Below are 12427 nucleotides of genomic sequence, written 5' to 3' on the forward strand. Positions count from 1 at the left end.
TGTTCATTGAAATGAAAAATGAAGAAATTTAAAAAAAGACGTTATGTGCTCTCAAGTACGACTAATATTGACCCTCTGAACAACAGATCTGAACTCTCTCCTTTCTTGTGCCATCCTCATCATCTCTGACATACTTGAGCCCATTGCTGCAGTCACTGTGCCAATTCATCTCATTGAGGTCTTCCTCTCTTTCACTGACTCTTTACCTTCCCAAGCATGATGTCACTTTCCAACGAACAAGCCTCTTCTGTTACTCAAAGTATGTGAGATCAAGCTTTGTCATGATTTTCTCTAAGAAGCACTCTGGCTGCATCTTCTCCAAGACATATGCATTTGTTCTTTTGGTAGTCCTTGAAAATTCAATACTCTTCTCCAACACCTCTACTCAAAGGCATCAATTATTCTATCATCTTTACTCATTGTTCAACTCTTAGATGTACAGCAAGTTACTGAAAAGGCCATGGTTTTTATCAGGTGCACTTTAATCTTCAAACTGACATAACTATTCCTCAGTAATTTGGAGAGGTCCTTGACAGCAGACTTTCCCAATGCAATATATCTTTTGATGTCTTGACTGCTGGTGGCAAGGGTACCAGTAGATGTTGTTTGTAGATCCACGTAAAATTAAATCATTGACAGTTTGAATCTTTTCTCCATCTATCATGATTGGTCCAGTGGGGAGGATTTCTGTTTTCTTGATGTTGAGATATAATCCATATTGAAGGCTGTAGTCTTTGAAATTCTGCAGCAGGTACTTCAAGTCCTCCTCACTTTCAGCAAGCAATGTTGTGTCATCTGCATAATGGAGGTAATTGATGAGTATTCCGTCTATACTGCTGCCACATTCTTTTTCACAGAGCTTAGCTTCTCAAATTATTTGTTCAGCATACAGATTGAATAGGTATGGAGAAAGGAGATAGTCTTGATGCACATCTTTCTGGTTTTAGACCATAAAATGTTCTCTTGCTCTATTTGGACAACAGCTCCTTGGTCCAAGTATAATAGACAAGGAACAATAACAACAAATTACCAAAACAAAACTCAAATAAATCTAAAGAAAGCTCAACTAGTTCCGCTTAGAGGCAGCCATTTTTTGACATTCATTCAAACTACCATGGTGGCCTAGTGGTAAGAAGCTGCACTGCCAAATCAAAGGTATATGGTTCAAATCCACACGCTGCTCCATGGAAGAAAGATGGGCAACCTCTTCATGTGTGATTTACCCATTAGAGGGTCAGCTATGGTAGGTTCCAACTAAATGGTACATAATATTAACAACCATACAGAGAGGTGTGTAACAATTAATAAATGGGTAAGTTGACAATACATAATAAGAGGTTAACTATTGTTGCTGTTATGTGTGGTCAAGTCACCTGTGACTCATAGTGAACCCTGCCTTATCCTGATCCAGTCTTATCATCTCCAACAAATCTAATCCCATTTCTCCAGTCACTGAATCAATCCATCTCATTCTGCATCTTCCTACTCTGTGCTGTCCCTCCACCCTTCCAAGCATGATGTCCTTATCCAAGTACTGGTCTCTGCTGGCCACGTGCACAAAGTATGTGAGATGGAGCTTCAGAATCCTTGCCTCCAGGAAGCAGCTTGGTTTCACCCTCTTCAAGACAGACCTGCTTGTTCTCCTGGAAGTCCATGATATGTTCAACACTCTTCTCCAGCACCATGGCTCAAAGGCATTGCTCCTTCTTCTATCATCCTTAGTCATTGTCCATCTCTCTGATGCATAGCAAGTAATTGTGAAGACCATGGCCTGGATCAGGCTCACCTTAGTCTCCAGACAGACATTGCTGCTCTTCAATACTCTAGAAAGATCCCTGACAGCAGAGTTTCCCAATGTAATTTGTCTTTTGCTTTCCTGACTGCTGGTACCAAGAGTGTTGTTGATTGTAGAGCCAAGTAAGCTGAAGCTGTTAACAATCTCAATCTCATCTCCATCCCTTATGATGCTGCCAATTGGCCCAGTAGGGAGAAACATTGTTTTCTTGATGTTGAACATTAGTCTATTAGTTGAAGACTATAGTTCTTGACCTTCTGCAGCACATGCCTCATGTCTTCCTCAGTTTTAGTAAGCAAGTTTGTATCAGCTGCATAATGTTGATGAGTCTTCCTCCATTCCTGATGCCATCTTCCTCCTCATAAAGTTCAGCTTCTCAAAAGTTCTACATATCAATTGGAAAGGTACAGAGATAGGTTGCATCCTTGACACACACCTTTCCTGATCCTGAATATGCAGCGATTTCCGGCTCTGTTCTGACTACAAGTATAGGTTTCACATGAGCACAATTAAGTATTTTGGCGTTGTCATTCTTTTTAAGGTTAGCCACAATTTGTTATGATCCACATGGTCAAATGCTTTGCATAGTCAATGAAACATGGATAGACATTCTTCTGGTCCTCTTTTGCTTTCAGCCAAGGCCCATCTGACATAAGCTATGATGTGCCTAGTGCCACAGCCTCTTCAGAACCCAGCTTGCTCATCTGGCAGTTCTCTGCTGATGTACTGTTCCAGTCATTTTTGGATAATCTTCAGCAGAATCTTGCTTGTGTATGAGATTGGTGATATTGTTTAATAATTTTCATACTCTGTCGGGTGACCCTTTTTTTGGGAATGGAAATAAATATGCATCTCCTCCAGAATTCTTGGCATAACCTAGTTGAAAGCATCTAGGGCAGCATCTGTTTGCTGAAATATGTCAACTGGTATTCCATAAATTCCTGGGACCTTATTTTTTTTCCAATTCCTTCAGAACAGCTTGAGCTTCCTTCTTCATCAACAGTTAATCAATTGCAATTAATGTTATAAAAATGTCTATAAATGAGAATATGAAAAAAATCAACATTATTTGTAAACCTTCATTCAAAAAAAGGGGAAAAATTAAAGCAAGTGGTTTGTCTTGTTTGGTTTTCCTGAGGCAGGAAAGGCCAGTACCCATCAAGAGGTCCTTTCTAGGATTGGGAGTTAAAGGGAGCCAACAAGTAGATAGTTTGATAAGCTTAGTCAGGTCCACTTGATGAAAGGAAGTGGGGAGAGACAACAGAGCAGTGAAGAGATGGGCTAAATATGGACATGTTCCATTGGTACCTGTTGATGTAGCACAGAAGCTAAAGATGCAAGCAGGGTTGCTGGTCTGATGTGCAGGGAGTTGTGAGGACTCCCGAGCCACTGACTTAGCACATGTGAGGGATGAGGCTGACAGTAAAGATGTCAACTGGCCTGAAATCAGGAAGATATGTAGCCCTTTTAGTTTGTACCTGGGGCCATAGGATTTAGTTTTGAATGGATAAAGATGAGTTGAATAGAACCTACCTGTGAGCTGTTATTGTTTTTAGATGCCAGTGAGTGAAATAAGATCCATAGTGATCCTGTGGATAACAGATCTGAACCCTGTCCTATTCTGTGCCATCCTTGCAGTCTCCAATATACTTGAGCCTAATTCTGCAGTCATTGTGTCAATCCAACTGTTTAAGGGTCTTCCTCTTTCTCCAATCCTCCATCTTCCCAAGCATGAAGTCTCTTTCCAAATAGCCTCTCCTAGCAACATGCCCTAAGTATGTTAGATGAACTTTTGTCACATCTTCATCTCCAAGGAACCTTCTCCAAGATATATCGGTTTGTTCTTTGGGCAATCCAGTACTCTTCTCCAACACCACAGCTCAAAGATATCAATTATTTTTCCATTGTTAATTTTCCAGCTCTCAGATGCATAGCAAGTGAATGAAAAGACCATGGCCTGAATCAGGCCTACCTTAGTTCTTAAATTTATATTGTTTCTCCTCAATAATTTAGAGAGGCCCCGACCAGTGCAAAACATCCAAGGGTTGTGTAAATTGCTAAGATTTGATGGCTTGCTCTAGAGGGAACTTTGCTTATAGAACAGGAATGAGAAATTTTAATTTGGAACACAAGATTCTTAGAGAAAGGAGCATGCTTGTCTCCTTATAGTATTGGTTTAATAGACAGGGCCAAGTTAGAAACTAGGTTTCTAAAAGAGAAATCCTTGATGGAGTTGGCTTACATGTTTTCATAAGTACGATTACTAGTAAAATTTTTAGGGGAAAGTTAACTTTTCAAGTATTATGGCCAATGGCTAGAAGAATCAGAGTGTGACCTATGTTGGAATGGGTTATTTAATGTACCTTTTCTAGACACTGGCTCTTCCACCACATGGTTGGGTAGGACTATGAATACATATCTGTGGTCCCACCAATGGGAGTGGATCATTTGCTAGTAATCTAAACAAGGTAAATAGTGAGGGGCCATGTAAATAAGGTGTGCAAAGCAGTAACCAGTGATTTGGTCAGTTTTTGCCATCCTTATACCATATTTAAACTCAGCTGTTTCAGAAGTAGAAATTGGGAATCTCACTACCATCAATAAAGAAAAGCAGAGAGTACACTGAGTCCTTTGGGACCAGATTCCTTCACTAGATTAAGACCTGGACAGACTAGCCACAGCAACAGAGATGTTGGAAAATGAGAAACTAATGTGAGACAGAGTAGAACTAGCAATACCATACCTGAGAGCTTGAGCCAAGAGCCTTCACCTAGGCTCACTGGCAGAGTGGGTAAGGTGAAACACATAACTGGATTAAAAGAGCTTGCCAAGAGCCATGAGACAGGGCCAAGTGCCTCAAGGCTGAAGGTCAGAAGAAGGCCTACTTTCAAGTATGTCTGAGAAGATAAATACCATTTGACCCAGCAATTCCACTGCTTGGAAGTTATCTTAAAGAAACCATATTCGCCACCCAAGCAGATATAGGCACACCCATGTTTATTGTGGCTTTGTTCGCAATAGCAAAGAGCTGGAAACAACCCAAGTGTCCATCAACAAACGAATGGATAGAGAAGCTGTGGTATATTACACAATGGAATACTATGCAGCATTGAAAAACAAGGAACTCATGAAATATTATACAAAATGGGTGACGCTGGAAGACATTATGCTGAGTGAAATATCGCAGTCACAAAAGGGCAAATATTGCATAGCGCCACTGTTGTAAAACGGGATTGACATCAAGGTTGAGGGAAGACAGAGAAGCAGGGGATGAATGATGTATACTGCATTGAAACAGATGAGGGAGAGAACTGTTTAAACAGGATATGTGATTGGATATTATTGTCATGATAGCAGTCCCGAATGAAGTCTTCACAGTGATGTGGACTTGGGGGGAGGGATTGCATAACAGTGAAAGAGTTCTTCCTTTACTTTTCAAGGAGAAGAGTGAATTGAGGGGGAGAGGGTGGGCAGGGAGAAAAGTGCAACAATAAATAAATGGAAACTCTAAGTCTCTATAAACTTTCATTAAAATTAATTTTAAAAAAGTATGTCTGAGAAGCTATTATGATTGAAGAACTGCCCTGTTTCTAACCTGTTACTTCTCTATTAAACTCCATAACGATGAGTACTGTCTGTGAGTTTTGTATGGCCATTGCAATGGACTGGTGAGCCTAAGAAAGAAGTAGCAAGAGCAGGTGGGGGTGGGTTGGTGGGGGGATTATTGGTGTTAGATAAAAAGTTCAGGAGTGTTGGGAAAGTCTGACGTCATAGAAAAAGTTTGTTGCTATGGATATTATTAATGAGGATTCTTCTCCCTTGTGGAGTGTAGAGGTAGCTGCTGCCCTTGTATTGACCGCACCATTTTTCACACTTTGTTATATTCTAAAGAGGACGCCTTCATCTAAGTACTGATTCTGCATGAGTACAATTAAGTCTTCTGGAATTTCTATTCTTTGCAATGATATCCATAATTTGTTACGGTGCACATAACCGAATGCCTTTGCATAGTCAATGAATCAGATAAGCATCTTTTACATTTTCTCTGTTTTCAGCTAAGATCTATTTGATTCCGCAACAATATCCTCATTCCACATTGTCTTCTGAGTCTGGCTTAAATTCCTGGAAGCTCTTGGTCTGATGCCATCTTTTTTTTTTTTCTTTTACCACTATAATTATTCGTGCTGTTTATTCATTAAGCACTTTCATTTCCTTTTATTAAAAATATTTTTTTTATTGGGAAAAACATATTAGGGGTACAAGGAGGTGAGGGTTGGGGGCAGAAGGGTGAGGATGGGCCAGGATGCAGTTGCAGAGCTGCACAGTTTGGTTGGTGGGGGGAGCAGGTGAAGAAAATGATGAGGGTCCAGTGGGGACCAGATGCTACAGAGGAATGACAAGCATTTTCCAATAGTAATTAAACCAACTGTCTTATTGATTTGGGAACTGGATGCCGACTCTCTGGCTTCTTCATGCTGAACAGGGGCGTAGACATAAAGGGGGGAAGGGAGGACGCTTTATCACCTTACTGGTGGTCTTGGGTTACAGCTGCTTGCCTTCTTGCTCCTGAGGGCCGCGACGGTTCGCCCCGAGCCGGGGGCCAAGCGCAGCCCACCCCGGGCAGAGGGCCGCGACGGCTGAAGTAGTCTTTTTTTAAAAAAGAAGAAGAAACAGTGTGTGTGTGTGTGTGTACCGTCAAATTGGATCTGACTGGTACAGGAGACTGCCCCTCCTTCTCCAGCAGAGCATAGAGTCTGGGATTCCCTCCCCCCCCCCAGGTGCCTGTCGGGGCCTGGGTTTCAGCTGTCCACACCACAGCAGTGGGCCACGAGCTTAAAGCCCCTGATGGTTCTGGGCGCTGACTCTCACCAGTGGCTATGGATGAAGTCACAAGGCGATTTTCAGCCAGCGCCGGTGATGCCATCTTTTATTATCATCAACAAATGACAGTAATAAAAGGTTGCAGGTTTTTTCCAAAATTAATCTAAAATTGTATTTCCTGTCTTTTTACTTTCTCAGTTCGACATACAGGAACCTTATAATCATTGTCTTGAGACAGGTGCTGTGGTACAAAGCAGGAGTCAGCTGGGCTTCCTGGCTTCAGTCTTCAGTGGTTAAGTCCTAGGAAGGGGAACGAGTAGACACAGCTTCCTTAAATCTAAAGGAGGCTTGAAATCAGTTTCCTGGCTAAAAGGAAGATAAGTGAGAAATGAATGTACTGAGATCTGTGAAGTCTGAAGCGGCAGTGGGAAAGCTCCAAGAGGAAGCAGCATCCAGATGTGTCCAAGGATATGGGATCCTAGGCAGCCTTCATGAGCAATTTGACAGCACTGGACAGAAGAAGGTGCAGCTCCTGGTCATCAGAAGGCTGGCTCTGTCTTAACAACCTTATGGGGAAGTATGAAGAGGTTGACTGAGGTGAGCTTCTATTTAAGGATTTTCCAAACTGTTGAGTTTGAATGGTGGAAATATTTCAGTTCTAACAGGATGCCCTTCAGGCAGTTGTCACAAGAAATGCTTTCCACTGAGCAGACAAGTCCTTGTGCACATGTTATTGTGCCCCAGATAGGCATTTATTCTCAGCACTTAGCCAGAGCAAGCATCTCATACCTACCCAGGAAAACATCACACCTGCCCAGGGCATCACACCAAACCCAAGGCATCACACCTACCCCAGGCCATCACAGCTACCCAGGGCATCACACCTACCCCAAGGCATCACACCCACACCATGGCATCACACCAGCTTAGGACATCACACCTACCCAGGGCATCACACAAGCTTAGGGCATCACATCTACTCCAGGCATAACACCAGCCCAGGGCATCACACCAAATCCAAGGCATCACACCTATCCATGGCATCACACTAGCCTAGGGCATCACACCTCCCCCAAGGCATCACACCCACATCAGGGCATCACACCAGCCTAGGACATCACACCTACCCACAGCCTCACACCTACCCTAAGGCATCACACCTGCCTCAGGGCATCACACCTACCCCAGGGCATCATACCAGCCTAGGTCATCATACCTACCCCAGGACATCACACTTACCCAGGACATCACACCTAGCCTAGGGCATCATACCTACCTAGGACATCACACCTACTCCAGGCATCACACCAGCCTAGGGCATCACACCTACCCCAGGGCATCACACCCACTCCAGGCAACACTCCTGCCCTAGGGCATCACATCTACCCCAGGACATCACACTTACCCCAGGGCATCACACCTACCTAGGGTAGTACATCTACCCAGGGCCTCACACCTACCCCAGGGGCCTCACACCTACCGAAGGGCATCACATCTGCCTCAGGGTATTACACATATCCCTGAGACCTCTCACTTACCCCAGGGCATCACGCCTGTCTCAGGGCATCACACTTACCCCAGGGCATCACACTTACCCTAGGACAAGGCTATCATATCACCCAGGGCAGGATCTAGCAGGGCATTAAACCTGCCTGTGACCACAGGGTAGTCTTGGGTCTGTACTGTTCACGTTTGCCTCATCTCTCAGCTACATGAGCCCTAAGTTTGTTCTTACCCACAAACATGTCTCTAATTGTCTACTGTTCCCTGCCCCTAACCAAAACCAGTCTAGAGTCACACTGACAAAACTATAAACTAGTGAATGTTCACTTCCATCATCTTCCCCTCTGATGCTTATTTAAATCAGCTTTGCTACCCCATTTTTGCAATAAAACTGCTGCATTTAAAATATATTTACTTCTTTTTCCATTTGTTTCTATACCTTTTCCTGTTGTTCTTTAGGTATTTGGAAAGCATTAAAATAATAAATATTCAAATGTGTGTCAGACACCCTGTATATTGTCAGCACTGTACTCCAAGTAGATTGTGTGTGAAGAGAGTGGGAGTGCAAGCAGGTGTAGCCTATCTGCTCAGACCCTCACCACTGGCACTGGCCCCTTTCAGCACCTCCCTGGGCACCCATTCACTGTGTCTTTGGAGCACTCTGCGGAAAGATTCTAGGCTAAAATGAAGACTTTGCTGAATTCTTCTAAGTTCCAAAGGCAGTATGGCATTCAGGCTGGGTTCCACCCTGTCATGGAGGTATGGGCAGGGAATCAGGGGTGACTTCCAGCAGGAGAAAAGGAGGCTGTTACTGGCCATCTGGAGAAAAGGAAAGTTACACTCACATTCCAGGAAAACACATCCTCCAGCTGGAAGATTCTGAAACATGGAACAAACAATGGAATGAATCCCGTTGCTGTGTGGAAACATGCTGAACTGTGGCTTTAGGAAACACTAGGTGAGGAAAAAGGCAAGAATGAAGATGCAGGCTGGTGCTGAGGCACAGGAGATGAGCCTGGGTGTGTGTCTGCCATTAGGAGAAGGGGACAAACTGCACAGGCACAGGAGTTCATAAAAATGCAACACCAAGAATTTGATGGTGCCTGCTAACACCATCCCCATTCTAATCAGGGCTGCAACAGAAAGATCAACTAGAATGGGAGAAAATTGTGGAAAAGAACCAAACTCTTCAAAAATTCAGGCACACGGGGCATGTTGAGACTAGAGGACTCCCCAGGATCACCGTTCTGAGATATTCTTCAAAGTCAGAACCAAACTGGTTCAGAAAGACTATCACCCTTACTGTATTTCTTTTAGATACCACTTACATGAAAGCCGTCAACCATTACTCTAAAACAGACATGAGAATGCAGGAGATTAGAATGCAGGGACATGAACTTAATGGCATTGTGAAGATTATAACCAGAAATCGTTGACTGGGGAGCTGTCAGTGATCACCTTGTCCCCAGCAAGTACATGCCTGGGCCATAGTTCTGTTACATGATATAGTCAGTTCCTTGATGTGATCAGTTGTAAAGGAGTTCAGGTGGGAGCCCACACCTTTAATCATGTCAGTCTTGATGTGATGTAAGGAGAGTTTCCCTGGTGTGTGGCCTATACCTCCTTTTATTTTTCAGTATGTTAAAGCTGGTGGAGGCAAGCAGAGAAAGAGGGACTCTGTTACCACTAAGAAGGGCTGGAAGCAGAGCTTGTCCTTTGGACCTGGACTTGCAGGCTGAGACACCACCATCCCCTAGGGCTGCTTGCCAAGGACCTTCCTCATGAGCAAGAGAAAGTTCTCCTCTAGAGCCACTGCCCTGAGATCGAGACTCCTAGGCTGTGAGGGAATCAAGTGTCAGAGGCATTTTTGTTGCAGTTGCACTAGATAATAAACACAAGCATGTAAACTTTTAGCTAAAATACTGTTTTTAAAACTGCAGTGTCTTCTGTGGTAGGCATATCAGACCACAGAAGCAATTAGTGTGCCAAATACAGACAGACCAAAACTTGCACAGGCAGAAGAGACAGGAGCAGCAGGGAATCTCTCAGAGGAGCAGGAACAGCAGTGTGAGGACTTGTGTACTTTGCATGTAACCAATGCACTGGATTATACAGGAAAAGACTTGTGAATCAGCAAATATTTTGCTACATATTTTTATGAAAAATTTTTAAAAACTACGGTGGCACAGGATAGAGGAGGGTTTAGGCTGTTGTACATAGGGTAGCTATGAGTCGCAGGAGACTGGACAGCACATAACACCACCACCACCACACTGTGGCTGAGGAGTGAAGGTGAGTCCCAATTGTCCTTTTGTGCACCGGGCAGGGAGCAGACAGCAGGTGGGTGATGAGGCAGATGCAGAAACACTGCCCACTCCTGACTGTCAATGTGCCAGTCCCGCCAGGGGCCCACTCCCCAGGCCCACCCTGAGCACACCCCTCACAGCTGGCAGTACTGTGCTGATCACTTCATGGCTGGGCAGCCTGCACCATCTTCATCCAGGTGATAAACATTCACCCTTCTGCTGGCCATTCAACCTCATTCAGTGAGTCCCCAAGCTCGGCCCATGATGGTCACTTTGGAAGGAGTCTATCCTGGGATTCCCACCCCTTTTCCACAAAGAGAAATCCATCATTGCTGCAGGTGGATTCCAACACACAAGAACCCTACAGGACAGAGCTTCCAGGAGTTGATCTCTACGGGAGGAGACTGACAAGGCTTCCTCCTTGAGACCAGCTGGTGGGTTTGAAACATGGACATTTTATTAGAAGCTGAGTGCTTTAACAGTTACATCACCAGGGCTCCTTCTCCAACAAGCCAAAATTTTTATTTGAAAGTTTACAAATTATTCTGGTTGTAAAGCCAATCATTCAGAGACATTTTGTGTTTATAACATTAACTACAATTGAGTAATGCAATTGATTTATGACAATGTCTAATCAAACTCTTTTCCCTTCACTCACTTTTCTATTGTTTTCACTCTCCTTTTGTTTTCCCTGTTAATCTTCCAAGATTGATTTTAAATGTATGTAAACCTTTTCTTAGTTTGTTATATTAGTGACCTTATACCATAATTGTCTTTTTGTGACCAATTTATATTGACTTGTCTGGTTTCAGCATAACTTGTCCTAGTTTCATCCACATTGTGCAGTATTTCACAAATTCCTGATTACTCTTTAGAGATGCACAGCCCACTGGTTGAACTAACTCAGTTTCCTCTGCCATTCATTCACCCACTGATCGACACTTGGGTTGTGTCCAACTCTTTGCTGTTGTAAATAACTCTGATAAATGTGAATGTGTGTATGTCAGTTCGTGCTGCAGTTTTTATTTCTCTGGGATACATATCTAGTAGGAACAAGGAATCAAGTGATACTCCTAGTCTCAGCTTTCTCAAGAAGTGTTTTCTATAGAGGTCGCACCGTTTTGCACACCTCTCATACACCAGTAGTGTAAGAGAGTTCCCATCTCCCCACACCGTTGCCCACATTGTGCAACAGGTCAACTTAACTGCAAGTTCAGAAGTTGTCAGTTGCCATCTAGTCAGCACAACTCGACCCCATGCACAATGCAACACAGCACTGCCTGGTCTGATGGCTACCCCAAAATCAGCTGCACCTCAGAACACTGTAACCATAGGGCTTTCATTAGCTAATTATGTGCTTCTGTAGAGAGCCAGGCCTTTCGTCCTAGTCCATCTTTCTCCAGAATTGTCACTGCAAACTGCTCAGGTGAGAATTCTGCCATGAGCCCACCAGGGTGGATGGAAATCGCCCTCCCTCTGACTATGTGGCTTCAGAGACCTAAGGAGTGGAGAAACCCTACTCTCACCAAATCTGGAAAAATGGAGCAAATGCTGTTTGTCCACACTGGAAAACAGGCCTTTGCAGGAAGCGATCTCAGTCATATCACACTTTCGTTTTCTGGGAGGTTTGTCGGGGTTCCCAAGAAGGAGTACTCGGGCAGGCAGAACAAGGCCTAAGCGCAGCCTGCTGCCATGCATGCTTCCTAAGTCATTCAAGCTCTTTAAGTGTTTTTTTTACTCTCTATAAAGATGGTTGAAGTGAGGTTTGAATGAGGCATGCGGAACACTCAGCAGGTCTCCCAATTAGATATGCCAGACCTACCTAGAGTTTCTCTCATAATCATTGGTTCCCTGCCCCCCCACCCCTGCCCGCCACACATATTTGCAGTGGTTGACCCTGCAAAGAAGGCGGAGGCACTCAGCTATTCTTCTGGCCTTAGCTGTTCCTAGACAGGGCATGCTGGTGTCCTCGAGGATGAGCATCTGTGCAGTGTGAACAAAC

This window comes from Elephantulus edwardii, unplaced genomic scaffold (assembly GCF_000299155.1).
Source record: "Elephantulus edwardii isolate Elephantulus edwardi_28Jun2011 unplaced genomic scaffold, EleEdw1.0 scaffold00341, whole genome shotgun sequence".
Classification (NCBI taxonomy): domain Eukaryota; kingdom Metazoa; phylum Chordata; class Mammalia; order Macroscelidea; family Macroscelididae; genus Elephantulus; species Elephantulus edwardii.